The sequence below is a fragment of the Coregonus lavaretus genome, assembly GCF_964263955.1.
Source record: "Coregonus lavaretus genome assembly, chromosome: 30".
NCBI classification, from domain to species: domain Eukaryota; kingdom Metazoa; phylum Chordata; class Actinopteri; order Salmoniformes; family Salmonidae; genus Coregonus; species Coregonus lavaretus.
Genome location: NC_140017.1, coordinates 26,142,572 through 26,161,031, shown reverse-complemented (window position 1 = coordinate 26,161,031; position 18,460 = coordinate 26,142,572). Strand labels below are relative to the sequence as shown.

At 41.1% G+C, this 18,460-nt stretch overlaps 1 pseudogene across 1 annotated transcript in view; it reads right to left on the bottom strand.

Moving 5' to 3' along the window:
- Positions 1-17,634, bottom strand: part of LOC311106176 (roundabout homolog 2-like) — a 55,021-nt pseudogene extending 37,387 nt beyond the window's left edge. The window contains exon 1 of the transcript in view: positions 17,556-17,634. The product of the transcript in view is annotated as a roundabout homolog 2-like (transcript). The remainder of the gene's footprint in view (positions 1-17,555) is intronic.
- Between the last annotated feature and the right edge of the window lie 826 nt (positions 17,635-18,460).

Here is an 18,460-nt window from a genome sequence, read left to right as displayed (position 1 = left end):
TCAAATCAAAAATCAGATTAACAAAACTAAAATACAGCACAACAAACAATCAGGAAAAACAGCCACATTCCTTAGCAAATAGTTCCCCAATCAATATTTTAAATTGCCCAAGCGGCATCAGAGCATCCAATTGCAGTGTATTTTGCAGTTGGTTCCAGCAATGAGATGCATTAAAACTAAAAGCGGATTTACCTAATTCGGTGGAGACCCGAGGAACCTCAAGAGTTAACCAACCCAGTGAGCGGGTTTTGTATCTAATGTTTTTTTAAATACAGTATACTTTAACAACGAAGTTAGGTTAGTTGGAAGCTTGTGTTGTAGGGCTTTGTAAACAAAAAGGGAATAAGGAAGTGCTCTACGGGACTTTAGTGAGGACCAGCTAACCTCATTGCGTGCTAGGAATATGGGACCAAATACTACACTTTTGACAACTTTAATACACAAATAAGTGAATTTGTCCCAATACTTTTGGTCCCCTAAAATGGGGGGACAATGTACAAAAAGTGTTATAATTTCTAAACGGTTAACCCGATATTTAATGAAAATACACTCAAATTAAACCTCACAGTCATTGTATATTTTCACTTTTGGAGCTCACTGTACATGCTGGCTTCTACACTATAGTAGTTACATCTGAGACGTGTATAAATCCAAGCTTTTAACTGTAAGCAGATGTGTTTTTTTTATCAACTCATTTTATGCACATCAGAAACACTCACCAACATGCCATGAACCTGAGGAAAACACCCAAACAACAATCCCACCACGGTAGCTGTCCCAGCTAAAACCCACAGGTTACACACGAATAGGGCCCTATAAAATTAGTTTTATTCTTTGCCTGATTCCGTTTAGTTTTTTCAAAAATGTGGTTTAGTTTTTCCAGGTTTCCTTTTTTCTACTTGTTGTTGTTGTATTTGTAATCAAAATCACATTTTTTTTAAATGGATGTTGTAAGTCCACAACAATGTTTAAACCACACCAGGAGACAATTTTTTAAGTCTGGGAAAAAGTTCAATAAAAATGTTACCCTTTAATGCAAGTGTGCACTAGGAAGAGATTGTTGTTTGGTTAAGCGGTGTTGCTGTAGCGCTCATGTGAATGCAGAGTTTGCAAAACAAATGGCCACTGGATAGACGCAAATAGTCATGATATCATTCTGCCTGGTAGTCGTAGGCTACTTTGTAGTTAACATTTAAGTGAGAAGATTTTTGGGAAAGCCTTTCCATCTCTACCAGAAGAAGGTTATCATTAGCATAATCGCTAACAGCTACACAAAGTGTAGACATATGCACGCACCACACACAGAAAGGTGCATGAAAATATGAATCACTGATGCATTTTGTTCATGTCTTATGATTCACTTGGGCAAATTAATGCATTTCCTAATAAGTTCAATAAAACATTTTAATATTGTTGAATTCCGTTTTGATGTCTGGATTCCACGATTCCATGCGCGTTATACGCAACAAAGATTGTATAGGGCCCTAATATCAGATGAGCTGTAGCACTTTAAATTGTCAAGCACATCGCTCAATTCAATATTATCCCAAACTATTCCACAAATTCTACTCCCTCAGGCTGATCATGTCACTGTTCAGACAGCAGAGCAAAAATGATTTTAAACAAATCCTGCAGTAGATTTTTGATACTAAGTGCATTAATTCTATTAACTGGGAAATTTACAAATATTGAAATCCAATACAATTCCAAAGATTAACTGTTCTCACAATTCCAGTCCAAACAGTCTAATTCAAATTCAATCATTTGAATTCAACATCAATGCAGGAATTTAAATGTCTAATTAAATTGGAATTGACCCCAACCCTGGTACTTACATCATAGCAGAAGCAACAGGCCTGGCCATAACGCTTTTGTGTTTTATAATTTGGTTGGAGAATAGCAGACAGCTCAGCCATAGCTGAAAGGCAAACACCTTTATCTGGCTGTGTGACAACCAGAAGCAGCAAACTCCTGTGATATGCGTCCTGTATAATCAGTGCAAACTCTGTGGCACCGAGGGCATCGCATCACAACACCTGTTCTTCTCTGTGAAGCTGCGTTGATGAATAATCAGGCTGTTTGATTTACACTGAACAAAACCATGTTTCATAAGCTGAAATAAAAGATCCCAGATATTTTCCATTCTCACAAAAAGCTTATTTCTCTCAAATTTTGAACAAATTTGTTTACATCCCTGGTAGTGAGCATTTCTTCTTTGCCAAGATGATATGCCACACCTGTCACGTGGATGGATTAAGAAGCTGATTAAACAGCATGATCATTACACAGGTGCACCTTGTGCTGGGGACAAAAGGTCACTAAAATGTGCAGTTCTGTCACACAACACAATGCCACAGATGTCTCAAATTGAGGGAGCGTGCAATTGGCATGCTGATTGCAGGAATGTCCACCAGAGCTGTTCCTTGATAACTGACTGTTCATTTCTCTACCATAAGCCACCTCCAATGTTGTTTAGAGAATTTGGCAGTACGTCCAACCGGCCTCACAACCGCAGACCACATGTAACCAAGCCAGCCCAGGACCTCCACATCCGGCTTCTTCACCTGCAGGCTCAACTGAGACCAGCCACCCGGACAGCTGATGAAACTGTGGGTTTAAACAACTGAAGAACATCTGCACACACTGTCAGAAACCGTCTCAGAAAAGCTAATCTGGGTCTTGATCTGACTGCAGTTCGGCGGCGTCATGGATGAATCCCGGTTTCAACTGTACCGGGAAGATGGTTTGGGCAGGCATAAGCTACGGACAATGAACACAATTTGCATTTTATCGATGGCAGTTTGAATGCACAGAAATACCGTGACGGGATCCAGAAGCTCATTGTCCTGCAATTCACCTGCCGCCATCACCTCATGTTTCAGCATAATGCACGGCTCCATGTCGCAAGGATCTATACACAATTCCTGGAAGCTGAAAATGTCCCAGTTCTTCAATGGCCTGCATACTCACCAGACATGTCACCCATTGCGCATGTTTGGGATGCTCTGGATTGAGGTGTATGACAGCGTGTTCCAGTTCGCGACAATATCCAGCAACTTTGCACAGCCATTGAAGAGGAGTGGGACAACATTCCTCAGGCCACAATCAACAGCCTGATCAACTATGATGTGTCGCGCTGCATGAGGCATGGTGGTCACACCAAATACTGACTGGTTTTCTGATCCATGCCCCTATTATTAAATTTTTTAAAGGTATCTGTGACCAACAGATGCATATCTGTATTCCCAGTCATGTGAAATCCATAGATTAGGGGCTAATTAATTTATTTCAATTGACTGATTTCCTTATATGAACTGTATCTCAGTAAAATCCTTGAAATTGTTGCATGTTGCGTTTATATTTTTGCTCAGTGTATGAGAAGAAGATTGTGGGGCGGCAGTTGAGTGCACCTTTTAAAGACAAAAACACAGGCAACCAACCATGCTTGCGGTTTGTGACTAAGAGAAAAACATGTCACTGAGGATAACAGAGGCTTCTAAAGCGGTACAAACATTTAAGTCGCCTTTGTTTAATTGTCATCTTATGTTTTTCTTGTCCATCTTATTTTTTGCTTCCTTATTTAACTGTGGTTTTTAAACTGCTTCAAATTAATAGCTCCGCAATGCAACAGTTAAGATTTTCTGAATCCGATTCTGAATGTTCACCATGCCATTGAATATCGTGTTAGAGTTATTTTTACTGCAGTCCGTCTATAATCTCCAGTGAAGTGAAAATGTTCCATTACCAGAAGCGTATGGTGAGGAGGAGCAAACAGTAACCTATTGACATACATGCTGGCTGCTACACTATAGTAGTTACATCTGAGGCGTGTGGACAAATCCAAGCTTTTAGCTGTAAGCAGATGTTTTATTTATGACGGGCAATTCCAAGGTAACAGAATTACGCTGAAACTCAGATCTTTCACTTTAAAATGAACACCAAACAAAAATGTATTGCAAAGTTGAACAAACCATAGGGTTTGTGTCGTTTGTGCCGTCATTCTATTACCAAACTATGCATCTGTACTGTTCAAGTAAATGTGTTTGTCAAATTTTCTGTGGAAATTGTTAGAAGTAGTCCTTGTGCATAGAGATGTATGGTTTGTGAAAAAACAATGTTTTTTGTTTGGCATACATTTTCAAGTGAAAATTCGGAATCTCAGCGTAATTCCGTTACTGTGGAATTACCCTGAACTCATTTGATCCACATCAGAAACACTGACCAACATGCGATGAACCTGAGGAAAACACCCAAACAACAATCCCACCACAGTAGCCGTACCAGCTAAAACCCACAGGTTACACACGAGGGCGGCTAATACTAATGCAGGATGCGGATGAGTGCTTGTAATATCAGATGAGCTGTAGCACCTTCAATCTCGCTCTCTCAATGCTTTCATAAATGACAAAAAGCAAGGAAAGAGAATAAAAAAAACATTTAAAAAATATTATTGCACATTTAATATTCAGCTTAAAACTATTCCCCTCTGGACTGTCATCTCTCTGCAGCCTTCATCATGCTACATTCCATCACTCTTTCCCTTTTTCAACTCTAAAACCATCCCAGCTGAGTTGTTGTTTTGACCGGTCTCATCTCCCCTTATGGTTCACAGATGCTGGGACTTGATCTGCATATTTGGCTGAGTTCCCCCACAGGAAGTTAAATCAGACAATAGAGGAGAGTCTCTGCTGCTTTTCCCATAATGCCATTCTCTGGGATTACTGAGGGCTAATGGGTACTTACATCATAGCAGAAGCAACAGGCCAGGCCATAAAGCTTATGTGTTTTATAATTTTGTTGGGGAATAGCAGACAGCTCAGCCATAGTTGAAAGGCAAACACCTTTATCTGGCTGTTTGAAAACCAGAAGCAGCAAACTCCTGTGACAAGTGCATAATCAGTGCAAACGCTGTGGCACCGAGGGCATCACAACACCTGTTCTCTTGGAGGCTGCTTTGATGTACACTGAACAAAAATATAAAATGCAACATGTAAAAAGTGTTGGTCCCATGTTTAATGAGCTGAAATAAAATATATACATTTTCCATATGCACAAAAAGCTTATTTCTCTCATTTTGTGCAAAAATGTGTTTACATCTCCTTTGCCAAGATAATCCATCCACCTGACAGGTGTGGCATATCAAGGTGGCTGATTAAACAGCATGATCAGGTGCACCTTGTGCTGGAGACAATAAAAGGCCACTAAAATGTGCAGTTTTGTCACAACACAATGCCAATTGGTAGAGCATGGCGCTTGTAATGCCAGGGTAGTGGGTTCGATCCCCAGGACCACCCATACGTAAACATTTATGCACACGACTGTAAGTCGCTTTGGATAAAAGCGTCTGCTAAATGGCATATTATTATTATTATTATTATTATCTCAAGTTTTGGAGGGAGCGTGCAATTGGCATGCTGACTGCTGGAATGTCCACCAGAGCTGTTTCCAGAGAATGTAATGTTAATTTCTCTACCATAAGCCACCTCCAACGTCATTTTAGAGAATTTGGCAGTACGTCCAACCGGCCTCACAACCGCAGACCACATGTAACCACGCCAGCACAGGATCTCCACATCCGACTTCTTCACCTGCGGGATAGTCTGAGACCAGCCACCCGGACAGCTGATAAAACTTTGGGCTTTGCACAACCAAAGAATTTCTGCACAAACTGTCAAACCATTTCAGGGAAGCTCGTCATTGTCACCAGGGTCTTGACCTGACTGCAGTTCGGCGTCGTAACCGACATCAGTGGGCAAATGCTTACCTTCGATGGCCACTGGCATGCTGGAGTAGTGTGCTCTTCACGGATTAATCCTGGTTTCAACTGTACTGAGCAGATGGCAGACCGTGTGTATGGCGTCGTGTGGGCGAGTGGTTTGCTGATGTCAACGTTGTGAACAGAGTGCCCCATGGTCGCGGTGGGGTTATGGTATGAGCAGGCATAAGCTATGGACAACGAACCCAATTGTATTTTATCGATGGCAATTTGAATGCACAGATATACCGTGATGAGATCCTGAGGCCCATTGTCGTGCCATTCATCCGCTGCCATCACCTCATGTTTCAGCATGATAAGGCACGGCCCCATGCTGCAAGGATCTGTTCACAATTCCTGGAAGCTGAAAATGTCCCAGATCTTCCATGGCCTGCTTACTCACCAGACATGTCACCCATTGTGCAAGTTTGGGATGCTCTGGATCGACAGTGTGCTCCAGTTCCCGCCAATATCCAGCAACTTCGCACAGCCATTGAAGAGGAGTGTGACAACATTCCACAGTCAACAGCCTGATCAAATCTATGCTAAGGAAATGTGTCCTGCTGCACGAGGCAAATGGTTGTCACACCAGATACTGACTGGTTTTCTGATCCACGCTCCTTTTTTTTTTTTTTTTAAAAGGTATCTGTGACCAACAGATGCGTATCTTTATTCCCAGTCATGTGAAAACCATAAACTAGGGCCTAATGAATTTATTTTAATTGACTAATTTCCTTATATGAACTGTAACTCAGTAAAATCTTTGAAATTGTTGCATGTTGCGTTTATATAATTTTTGTTCAGTGTATAAATCAGGACGTTTGCTTTATGAAGAAAAGGAAAGCTGCACACTCTAGGAGCTCAGATGCAATACATTTATTTCCAGCGCTTCGACAGCCAAGCTGTCTTCATCAGGGTATAATGCCAAACACTGCGGGTCACCAGTTTATATAGGGTTTCAAAAAGGACACACACACACGCACAGGTGTCTGTAATCATGGCCGGCTGGGCCATGATTTCATTGGTCGATTTACAAATATCAATAGTACATATAAAAAAGCATGAATGGATAACATATGATCATACAGTGCTATGAAAAAGTATTTGCCCCCTTTCTAATTCTCTACTTTTGCATATTTGTGATACTAAATGTTATCAGATCTTCAACCAAAACCTAATATTAGATAAAGGGAACATAAGTGAACAAATAACACAACAATTACATATTTATTTCATAAACAAAGTTTATGCAGAACTGCTATAACTCAGTGAAGTGTGGGTTTTCAAGCATGAACTGCTCGTTTCAAGTCCTGCCACAACATCTCAATTGGGATTAGGTCTCGACTTTGACTAGGCTATTCCAAAACTTCCAATTTGTTGCTTTTTAGCCATTTTCATATAGACTTGATTGTGTGATTTGGATCATTGTCTTGCTGCATGACCCAGCTGCGCTTCAGCTTCAGCTCACAGACGGAGGGTCTGACATTCTCCTGTACAATTCTCTGATACAGAGCAGAATTAATGGTTCCTTCTATTAAGGCAAGTCGTCCAGGTCCTGAGGCAGCAAAGCATCCCCAAACCATCACACCACCACCATGCTTGACCTTTGGTATGATGTTCTTACTGTGGAATGCAGAGTTTGGTTTTCGCCAGGCATAATGGGACCCATCTCGTCCAAAAAGTTGACTCAAGTTTGCCAAAAAGCTCCTGGATGATCATCAAGACTCTTGGAAGAACGTTCTATGGACAGATGATTCAAAAGTATAACTTTTTGGACGACATGGTTCTTTTATCTAATATTAGGTTTTGGTTGAAGATCTGATAACATTCAGTATCACAAATATGCAAGAGTAGAGAAAATTAGAAAGGGGGCAAATACTTTTTCATAGCACTGTAGATACAATTAGGCTACATCATATAGGCCTACAAACACAATATTACTTCAAATGGATAGCAAAAACACAAATCACAGGAATGGCTTCAGATCAAAAGCTACGTTAAGACCGAAGGGAGCGAGGGACTTTAAATTAAAGATCCAGGCGGCCTCTCATTTTAACAATAAATTGTCAAGGTCAACCCCTCTCCTAGGGAGTGTGATGTGTTCTATGCCGATATAGCGAAGGGACGAAATAGGGTGGTTCGCTTCCAAACAGTGGGCAGCAACTGGGTACGTTGAGTCTTTGCACCTAATGTTGCTACGATGCTCAGAGATTCTTACTTTTAATTTGCGCTTCGTTTTGCCCACATTATTTTTACCACAAAGACAAGTTATAAGATAAATAACTGCCTTAGTGGAGCACGTGATAACACATTTGATTGGGATCTGTTTCCCTGTTTGGGGGTGTTTGAAGGATCTACATTTGTAAGTGCCATTTCATTGAACACTTGTAGTTTCCATCCGGTAGTGGCGCAAGGGGTATTTTGGGGGTGGTAAATCAGAGTTTACCAATTGATCTCTGAGAGTTCTGCCCGGGAGAATACGACCAAGGGAGGGTGCGAAAACACATTACCAATACTGTCATCAGATCTTATTATGTGCCAATGTTTGTGAACGATTCCCTTAATTTGTTCAGAGCACTTTGAATAGCGCGTAGTGAGAATGCAAGAATGGTTATTTTTGCGAAGCTGTCCTTGAAAGAGATCATATCCCAATTTGTTTGGGATTTTCTCAACAGCAGTATTGATCTGACCATTTTTGTACCCCCTTTCATAGAAATGTCTTTGCATCTCAGCCATGTTTCTGTCGAAGTGTGATTGTTTTTTGCAAATTCTTTTGATTCAACAGAACTGGCTGTAGGGCCAAATGTTTTTCAAGGGAAGAGGGTGACAGCTATCAGCCATCAAACTGTTACGATCAGTGGGTTTCTTGTAAAGATCTGTGTATAGAACATTGTCCTCACAAATAATCAAAAGATCAAGGAAACTGATTTGACGTGTCAGACTGCATAGTGAATCTCAGGTGCTCAGAACAAGAGGTAAGAAAAGCATGGAACGCCTAGAGCTGTTCTGCATCACCCCTCCATTGAACTAAAATATAATCAAATAATTTTAGAGAGGATTGAGAATTGACTGTTTCTCCATATAACCCACATACATATTTGCATAGTTTGAAACATGACAGTTGTGTGAGTACTATTTCAGCCAATGTTATAATGCATTTTTTTTAAATGATTGAACCCGTATTTTACCAGGTAAGTTGACTGAGAACACATTCTCATTTACAGCAATGACCTGGGGAATTGTTACAGGGGAGAGGAGGGGGGATGAATGAGCCAATTGGAAGCTGTGGATGATTAGGTGTCCATGATGGTATGAGGGCCAGATTGGGAATTTAGCCAGGACACCGGGGTTAACACCCCTACTCTTACAATAAGTGCCATGGGATCTTTTAGTGAACACAGAGAGTCATGCACTGGAGGGTAGTTCATTTGGGTCACGTTGTAAGGCTGCTTTGATGTGTAATCAGGCTGTGTTTGATTTATGACAAGAAGATTGTGGGTGGCAGTTGAGTGCACCTTTCAAAGAGAAAAACATGAGCAACCAACCATGTTTGTGACAAACAAAAACATGTAATTGCCTATATTGAAGGCTTCTATAAAGCGGTCCAAACATTCAGCTAATACTCATGGCCCATTTGGCCTAGATAGCGTTCAACCACATGAAATAAATAGCATGGTGGGTCCTCAGAGAAATCAATGTGCATATGGAATTCTTAGAATGCTTTGGTGTGACTTGATTTGCCCCAAATTATAATTCTAGGTCAATCCTTGTTTCCAAATGAACTAAAGAAATAAAAACACAAGGGTGAACAGCTAAGGGAAGGGCATATTCATAAATCAACATTTCCACATAAATGAATACATTAAATAAACACAGAACAAAGCAAAATCTTAAATCTGTGCTATGTCACAAAATGCTCCCATCTGTGTTGATCCAATAAGTGGTTATATAAGGTTTGTGTCATTATTGTAATATGACACACTGGAGAAATAATGTAGATACACCCACTTCACAATCAGACTATTCCTTCACTGAACACACTCCACACAGAAGAAGCTTTCAGCGCTATCAGCAGGAGCCCAGGTTGTCCATAAGACTGAATTGTGGCCAACCTTGAAATGTCTTCCAGAGGGAGGGGCCTATTGAATGAGAGGCTGTTGGCCTCAAACAAGGTGATCACTCTCTACCAGCCTCTCAAGGATATCTCCACGCAGCAGTGAAGGTTGTGTACAGAGTAACAGAGAATCTGTCTGGAGCGCTGTATGGCTACTAAAAGGTTTCTGTATCTCCGGTGGGAAGGAAACTTAAAGCAAATAGCTAGCTCCTGTTATGGTTATACCTTATTAGATAGATGTTGTGCAGATTTCCAGAATGAAGCTGACATTCTCTCCCCTCGTTAGGTTAATAAAGCACTAACCTTTATGTAGTAATACAACTCCAATTCCATTTACATCTACCACTCGCATACTGTGCGACAGAATCAAGAGAGCTAATCATATTATAGATAACGAGTAACTCATTATGCAAGGATGATGGGGCTAAATAACATCCATCCTCATACACTGTAGATTTATTTAGATAGTAAAAGCTATTCACGGAGAACATGAAACATCCACAGCAGAGCAAGCAACCAAGCCCTGTCGGAGAGTGACCGCGAAACGCGAAAGAAGCCAAGCACTCTGATAGACAAGCTATTGAATTGGTCCTAATTGCAACTTCAGACACCCACCCACATGTTGGCTCATGGCTTCTCATACACTTCTGCCTTATTAAGCAGGCAGTTAGCAGGAGAAGAGCTTAGGGGAAGATCAAGCCCCATCTTTACAGCCCTGTTGATCAAGGCTATATTTGGCCTATGGCTGCTAGCTATGACATTACGTAAATTGGGCTTCTTTCATTAATTAATATTTATAAATATTAAAGCATGCGTCAGTGTCTTTCTTCCCCAAGGGCATAAATGTACCCCCGTCATGCTAACATGGTGTGAAAACAACGAAACCAGAGGGAGAACTACGTCCTGTTTCACTTCAAATCCTGTTGTTGTTCAGGGTAAGAGTACCCCTCTAGGTCGGTCCTGGGAACACAACGGACCCAAAAGCCCTTGAGAAGCATTCGAGAGTCATAAGGAGAAAAGTTTGGCTACTCTTGGCACGCTGTCAAATGGTCTTTGGAGGGCGGACTAATAGTAATGCTCTCAGTCTTAAACCTGTAGTCTTCCATTGACTCTCTGTGTGCATGTTACAGACCCGTTGACTTTGTCCACATTTTGTCTTATTCTAAAATGTTACTTTTTTTTAAATGTATTTTTATTATCTACACACAATACCCCAAAATGATAAAGCAAAAACAGCTTAAGAAATGTTTGCCAATGTATAAAAATACAAAATACACAAATATTACATTTAATAATAATAATAATAATAATAATAATAATAATAATAATAATAATGCCATTTAGCAGACCTTGGCGTGCTCTACCAGCTGAGCTACAGAGGACCACCCTCTATCTATTTACTTAAGTATTCAGACCCTTTACTCAGTACTTTGTTGAAGCACCTTTGGCAGCGATTACAGCCTTGAGTCTTCTTGGGTATGACGCTACAAGCTTGACACACCTGTATTTGGGGAGTTTCTCCCATTCTTCTCTGCAGATCCTCTCAAGCTCTGTCAAGTTAGATGGGAGTGTTGCTGCACAGCTATTTTCAGGTCTCTGTAAATCAGATTCAAGTCCGAGCTCTGGCAGAGCCACTCAAGGACATTCAGAGACTTGTCCCAAAGCCACTCCTGTGTTGTCTTCGCTGTGTACTTAGGGTCGTTGTCCTGTTAGAAGGTGAACCTTTGCCCCAGTCAGTTCCTGAGCAGGTTTTCATTGAGGATCTCTCTGTATTTCGCTCTGTTCATCTTTTCCTTGATCCTGACTAGTCTACCAGTCCCTGCTGCTGAAAAACATCCCCACAGCATGATGCTGCCACCACCATGCTTCACGTAGGGATGGTGCCAGGTTTCCTCCAGACGTGACGCTTAGCATTCAGGCGAAAGAGTTCAATCTTGGTTTCATCAGAACAGAGACTCTTGTTTCTCATGGTCTGAGTCCTTTAGGTGCCTTTTGGCAAACTCCAAGCGGGCTGTCATGTGCCTTTTACTGAGGAGTGGCTTCCGTCTGGCCACTCTACCATAAAGGCCTGATTGGTGGAGTGCTGCAGAGATGGTTGTCCTTCTAGAAGGTTCACCCATCTCCACAGAGGAACTCTGGAACTCTGTCAGTGACCATCGGGTTCTTGGTCACCTCCCTGACCAAGGCCCTTCTCGCCCGATTGCTCAGTTTGGCCAGGCGGCCAGCTCTAGGAAGAGTCTTGGTGGTTCCAAACTTCTTCCATTTAAGAATGATGGAGGCCACTGTGTTCTTGGGGACCTTCAATGCTGCAGACATTTTTGGTACCCTTCCCAGATCTGTGCCTCGACACAATCCTGTCTCGGAGCTCTACGGACAATTCCTTCGACCTCATGGCTTGGTTTTTGCTCTGACATGTGGGACCTTATATAGACAGGAGTGTGCCTTCCCAAATCATGTCCAATCAATTGAATTTACCACAGGTGGACTCCAAGTCATAGAAACATCAAGGATGATCAATGGAAACAGGATGCACCTGAACAGAATTTCGAGTCTAACAGCAAACGGTCTGATTACTTATGTAAATAAGGTATTTATTTTTTATAAATTTGCTAAAATTTCTAAAAAACCGTTTTTTCTTTGTCATTATGGGATATTGTGTGTAGATTGATTAGGGAAAAAATAATGTAATCAATTTTAGAATAAGGCTGTAACGTAACAAAATGTGGAAAAAGTCAAGTTGTCTGAATACTTTCCGAATGCACTGTGCGTGCTATAGTCTCATATTTCCCATCTGAGACAGGGCCTTTGCCTGGCAGCTGCCCTTACAGACCATGACTCAGTTCAATGATGTCATCAGTATGTCCCAGAAGCAGGACATTATTCAGTGAAATGACTCAAGCCAGGCTGTGTACTGTACAGTAGTAGGCTGTGGGCAGACACTGTTGTTGTGGTTTCATCATCCAGACCAGAGACCATTTTCATTAAGTGCAGCTCTGAGAGGCTTTGGGTGAACCTGCAGTCATGTTTCACTAGCTAAGTAACCAGGGGGAGGAGGAACTCGACACACATCTCTGTAGGCTATTTCATTAACTGTTGCCTTTAGAGGGGTGTTTAGCATTGGATTAGTATAACGCCAAGCACACCAAGTGCTCTGAATTCATTCGACTTAACTTCATTGAAATAGCAGTGATTCGTTGTTACAGAGAGTAAAGCAATTTAATTACGACCTGATTCAGATTGATCAGTCTGTACGTGTGAAATACTCTGATGAGGCAAGTTAAGTGCAGAGACTGCAATCAATATGTTAAGCAGAGACCGCTGGCTCTGGCAACTCCGTCTCGTTAAACCCGAGGCACACAATTCTCCTCCCTTTCTGCCTTCAATCGAATGCAATTTGTGGAGGATCCCTATTTTTCACGCAATCAAACAGAGGCTTAGGAGGACACATTCAACACACTGTCACAAGTTCAAAAACAACTTGAGAAAGTATTGGCATATTGATGGACTCCAGAGAGAGAATGGAGACCATGCATTAACAGCCCTGTTCTCACAATAAAGTAAGGTAGTGCTGTTTTCAGAGACTGACTGAAAGTGGAGACCAAAGTCAACCAAGACCCCTGCTGCTAACATGATGATGCTGCATTGTCCTACACGCACCCCTGTAGTACACCATTGTCTATCATTTGTGTCTGTAAAGTAAACATTTTTATTTATTTTTTTAAACATGACCGTGGTTTCAATTGTACCCGAGTAGTTCATGTTTTTGACATCAATCATCCTGTCTCAGGGTCATTATTTTCAAATCTTGTAGTACTTTTCCTTTCATCATAGGACTGTAGCCTATGACATGGATGCTCACAGTGACTGAGGCAGCTGCACTGATGTCCTATGAGTCAATTGTGAGTCCTTGTCAGTGTCAACAACACAAAACATGCATAAGAAACCTCAGGATGTGTGAAGCATATCACTCAATACACTTCACACCATATCGCACCAGCTTGATCTGACAGCGACTTAAAAAGAGTTTGATGGGAGGGGTGTCTCGGGGATAGAATGTAAATGACATACAGGCATGAAAGCATGCGTGCACACACACGCCTATGGCATCACATTTGATTAAAGAAAGTATTGGGAGTTATTTTCATGAGTCGTAAAACTATAGGATTTTTTTACGGAAAAATTTATATAGCATAACGTTCAAAAAGTATTGAAGAAACAAATAAATATTGTAAACAAAAACTGATCAAAAACGAATTGTTCTCAACTTTTCCTCACCTCTGCTTGCATTTCCAGGTCTTCCCTTCAAATCTCATTTATATGGTTACAATGTTTTTTTTCTCCTACGCTTTTACTTTTGAACCATGTTCATGTCTGGGTGAGATTTAGAAGGGGATGCGAACTAAACTGGTTACTATTGGTCAATACATTTGGAGTGACAGTTCAACGACCACACCCACAGCCCGTGAACTCAGACTTCGAACAAACCTACCCACCCATGCTGGCAGTAACAGCCTGGTGCAAGTTTCCACTTTCATCTGTGGCTAAAACTTGTAAAATATAGTTTTGTTTATTTAGATGAGCGAGGGATAATTAACTTGTAATATTGATCACCATGTATTTCATCGTGACATGCCAATTATTAGCTAACGTTACTGCTCACGGGAAGCATGACAAGCCAGTGTGAATGACCAGTTTACCCGTGTTGTATCGAGTTGCTTCCCACTGGACAGCTCTATGGTCACATGTCACCAGCAGTAGCTATAGCCAATTTGTTCCATCCCACTTGATTTTATTTTGAGTAGGATGGCAGCCTACATGAGAAATAACTTGTAATATTGGTAGTGACCATCTGGATGTCATAGTGCTGCAGTCTACCTAAAAAAAAAAGAGGTCCAATCATGACGTCAGTGATCTTCAGGTTGGAAAGTCGGAGCTCGAGAAAAATGCCAGTTTCAGAGTTGGACGATCAAAACGATTTTTCCCAGCCGGAGCGTGTTTTTGTTTAGTTTTTTTGTCTTGAACGCGGCATATGCTCTGCAAGCCGGCAGTACGACACCTGGGCACAGTGTTCCGCAGCATGGCGAGTGATATAGCTAGGTAAAGGATGACAACGTTGATGATGCGTTCTGTGGGTGTGGTCGCTGAACTCTCACTCCAAATGTATTTACCAATAATAACCAATTTAGTTCGCCCCACTTCTAAACCCCACCTAGACATGAACATTGGTTCAAAAATGAAAGCGTAGCGGGAAAAAAAAGTGTAACCTTACAAATGTGATTTGAAGAGACTTGAGAAATGCAAGCAGGGGTGAGGATAAGTTGTGAACAAAGCTGAGCAGATTGCTTGTAAGTAACCAGGTTTCCATCCAACCTTTTTATGCAAGTAAAGTACGTCGGACAAAACATTTCATGACAGGCCTGATGGAAACAGAACATTTTTCGGTAAAACAAAATGACGACAAAACAAAATACGCTAGACAAGGGCTATTTTTGTGTCTGTAAAATGAATTATGCGAGGAATGTCTGTGGAAAGCTTTTATGTGCAAATATTGATATAACCATCGTATCAAAGTAAACGTGGAGTCACGTGATGACGTGTGGTACTCCCACTACAACTTGTCAGGAAAGCAAGCAGTTTATTAAGCTACAAATTAAATAAATTATGATGAACTTCACAGGGTGGTGAAAGTGCAAGGTGATGAGCTTGATGCTCCTTTCCAATAAATATCTAGGGTCTTATTCTGGTGACATGATGATCGGCTGCCGTCAAATAAATAAATAATAATTATTATAATAATTATACTTGTTCTTTTGTCCATTTAACCTCATTATATAGGCTACACTAGCGCTGTTGGCTAAAAGGCTCTGCATGGTCAATCTGACGTCTGCAGCGGCGGTACAGCATTTACTGTAATGCGGCCTCCGAAGAAGTCAGAGCATTCATACTTCTTGTGCTTCGCGGAGCAGAGCTGTTGTGAAGGAAGTGAGTTTGTGTTTATACAGGACCTCCAGCCCCCACCTACCGTCAACCAATCATGTAAATGCGTAGCTATACGGAACCCTCCGCATTGTTACAAATTTCCACAATTGCGTCACACCTTCCGTACTGAGCCTCCGGACCATATTACCACAGCAAGGATAAATTGGCTTTAAAGCGCACGTGCCAATACCAGAGTGGGCACACTCACTATATAATGCAACATTTTTTTGTGAGAAATCCATCAGCAGAGTTGAAAATGCGATGGAAACCCATTTTACTTATTTTTTATTCTGTACATGGGAATTTAACCGCAAAATGTATTTTTATGTGCACTACGTCATCACACACAGCCTTTTATCTGCAACAAGTCAATTTGATGGAAACATCTCTGGTGGGAAAATGTGCCATATTGTTTTTATGCGGATTTGGATGGAAACCTTGTTAGTGAACATATTCAATTGAAAAGAAAAATCCTGTTTCTTTTTTTTATCATTGATATCATTTATTTCTGGCTTGCAATACCTTTTGATTAGTTTTTGTTTACAATTATAACGTTTTTGTTTATCATATTTACTGTTTTCCTCTCAATATGTTTTGGACTTTACAATATATTACATTTTCCATTTACAAATTAAAAGTTTTATGATTCATGGATTTTTTTTAAATGTATTTACATTTTAGTCATTTAGCAGACGCTCTTATCCAGAGCAACTTACAGTTAGTGAATGCATACATGTATTTATTTTTTATTTTTCATACTGGCCCCCCGTGGGAAACGAACCCACATCCCTGCCAGCCAAACCCTCCCCTACCTTGGACGACGCTGGACCAATTGTGCTCCGCCCATGGGTCTCCCGGTCGCAGCCGGCTGCGACAGAGCCTGGACTCGAACCAGGATCTCTAGTGGCACAGCTAGCACTGCGATGCAGTGCCTTAGACCACTGCGCCACTCGGGAGTCTCTTTATCAAACGTGATTCAACACACGCCACACGATAATGCTATGTTTTGGATAAAAGCAGTGTTTTACAGTGTAATACATTGATTTGCATAACCTTGTGATGCATTCCCTTGTGATATAGCCTTTTAAAATAATAAATATAATGTAAAACAAAAATAGAGAAATCAACAGCTTGCATTACTTTTAATTGAATATGAATCCCATCAACACATTGTTCCATAGCCTAGCCTACAGGTAAATGCCAAAATAAAGGAAACACCAACATAGTATCTTAATAGGGCGCTGGGCCGCCAGAACAGCTTCAGTGCGCCTTGGCATAGATTCTACAAGTGTCTGGAACTCTACTGGAGGGATGCAACAACATTCATCCACGATAAATTCCATAATTTGGTGTTTTGTTGATGGGGTTGGAAAACGCTGCCTCCAGAATCTTCCATAAGTGTTCAATTGGGTTGAGACCTGGTGACACACACACACAATTCTCCTTTGAGAACCTCTTTCAAAGTCACAGATCTCTTGTAGATAAAATAATGGGCAAATGGGCATTTTTGTACATGACCCTAAGTATGCTGGGATGTTAATTGCTTCATTAACTCTGGAACCACACCTGTGTGGAAGCACCTACTTTCAATGTACCTTGTATCCATAATTTACTCAAGTGTTTATTTTATTTTGGCAGTTACCTGTACTTGACGCATCCGCTACACGTACAAGTTGAGAAGAGTTCATATTGTAATTTCTCTCTTACCCGAGACGGTACAGATGATTGATACCGTCAATAGCAGGACATGGGTGGTATGTGTCTCCATATTCTTGTAGCTTGTCATTTTAGCGTAGTGACAGGTCCGTCTATGTCCAAACTGGTTTTCAATCCTCCGTCACATTCGGTATGCAAATTTAACAGAGGTAAACAATTACAGTGCTTACTACGAGCTCAGCTGAATTTTTTTCAAGCGGTTAAAATCACCCCGCAGAACTTATGACAACAGCTCTCCGGACCCCGTGACAATTTCGCCCGAAGAAATACATCGCAACATCACTTCGCCCCCGCACATTATGCACGCAAAATCATAATGAAATCATCTTGTAGCGAATCGTTCTACCGTAAAACAAGATATCGATACGTAAATATATTAATCTTCTATCAAATATAAACAAGACAGCTTCGTCCAGAGAAGTTGCGGTCCCGCTCGCATCTCTGTATGCGTGCCCTGTGATTGGAATAAGAGACCACCACTTTACGAATGGCATCCGACGCACATGCTGAATGAACTACGTGCACACAGCTTTCGGCTACAAAACCATCCCCAATACAAGGATGTATTCTTAAAGAGACAGGAGCGACATCTTCAAATCCATTTGCTGCGCTACGCATGGCTAGATGACTGCAGATGACGGTGAGATGATTCACAACCTAAAGATCTGCGTTTCAGCCATGTCAATCTTTACAGTAATTGCAGGTGTCAGTTTCCTTCGACCCCAACTCATATGGGCCTAACATTGTATGGCAAAGCAATTATAGGTAATTCAATAAACATAATCCTAGCCTGTCAATTGGCTGAAATGATTAATGTCATGTGTTGCCTATAAGTAGGCTAACACAAATTGATGAAAACTACATCACAGAGGGCATATGTTGCTATTGACCAACAG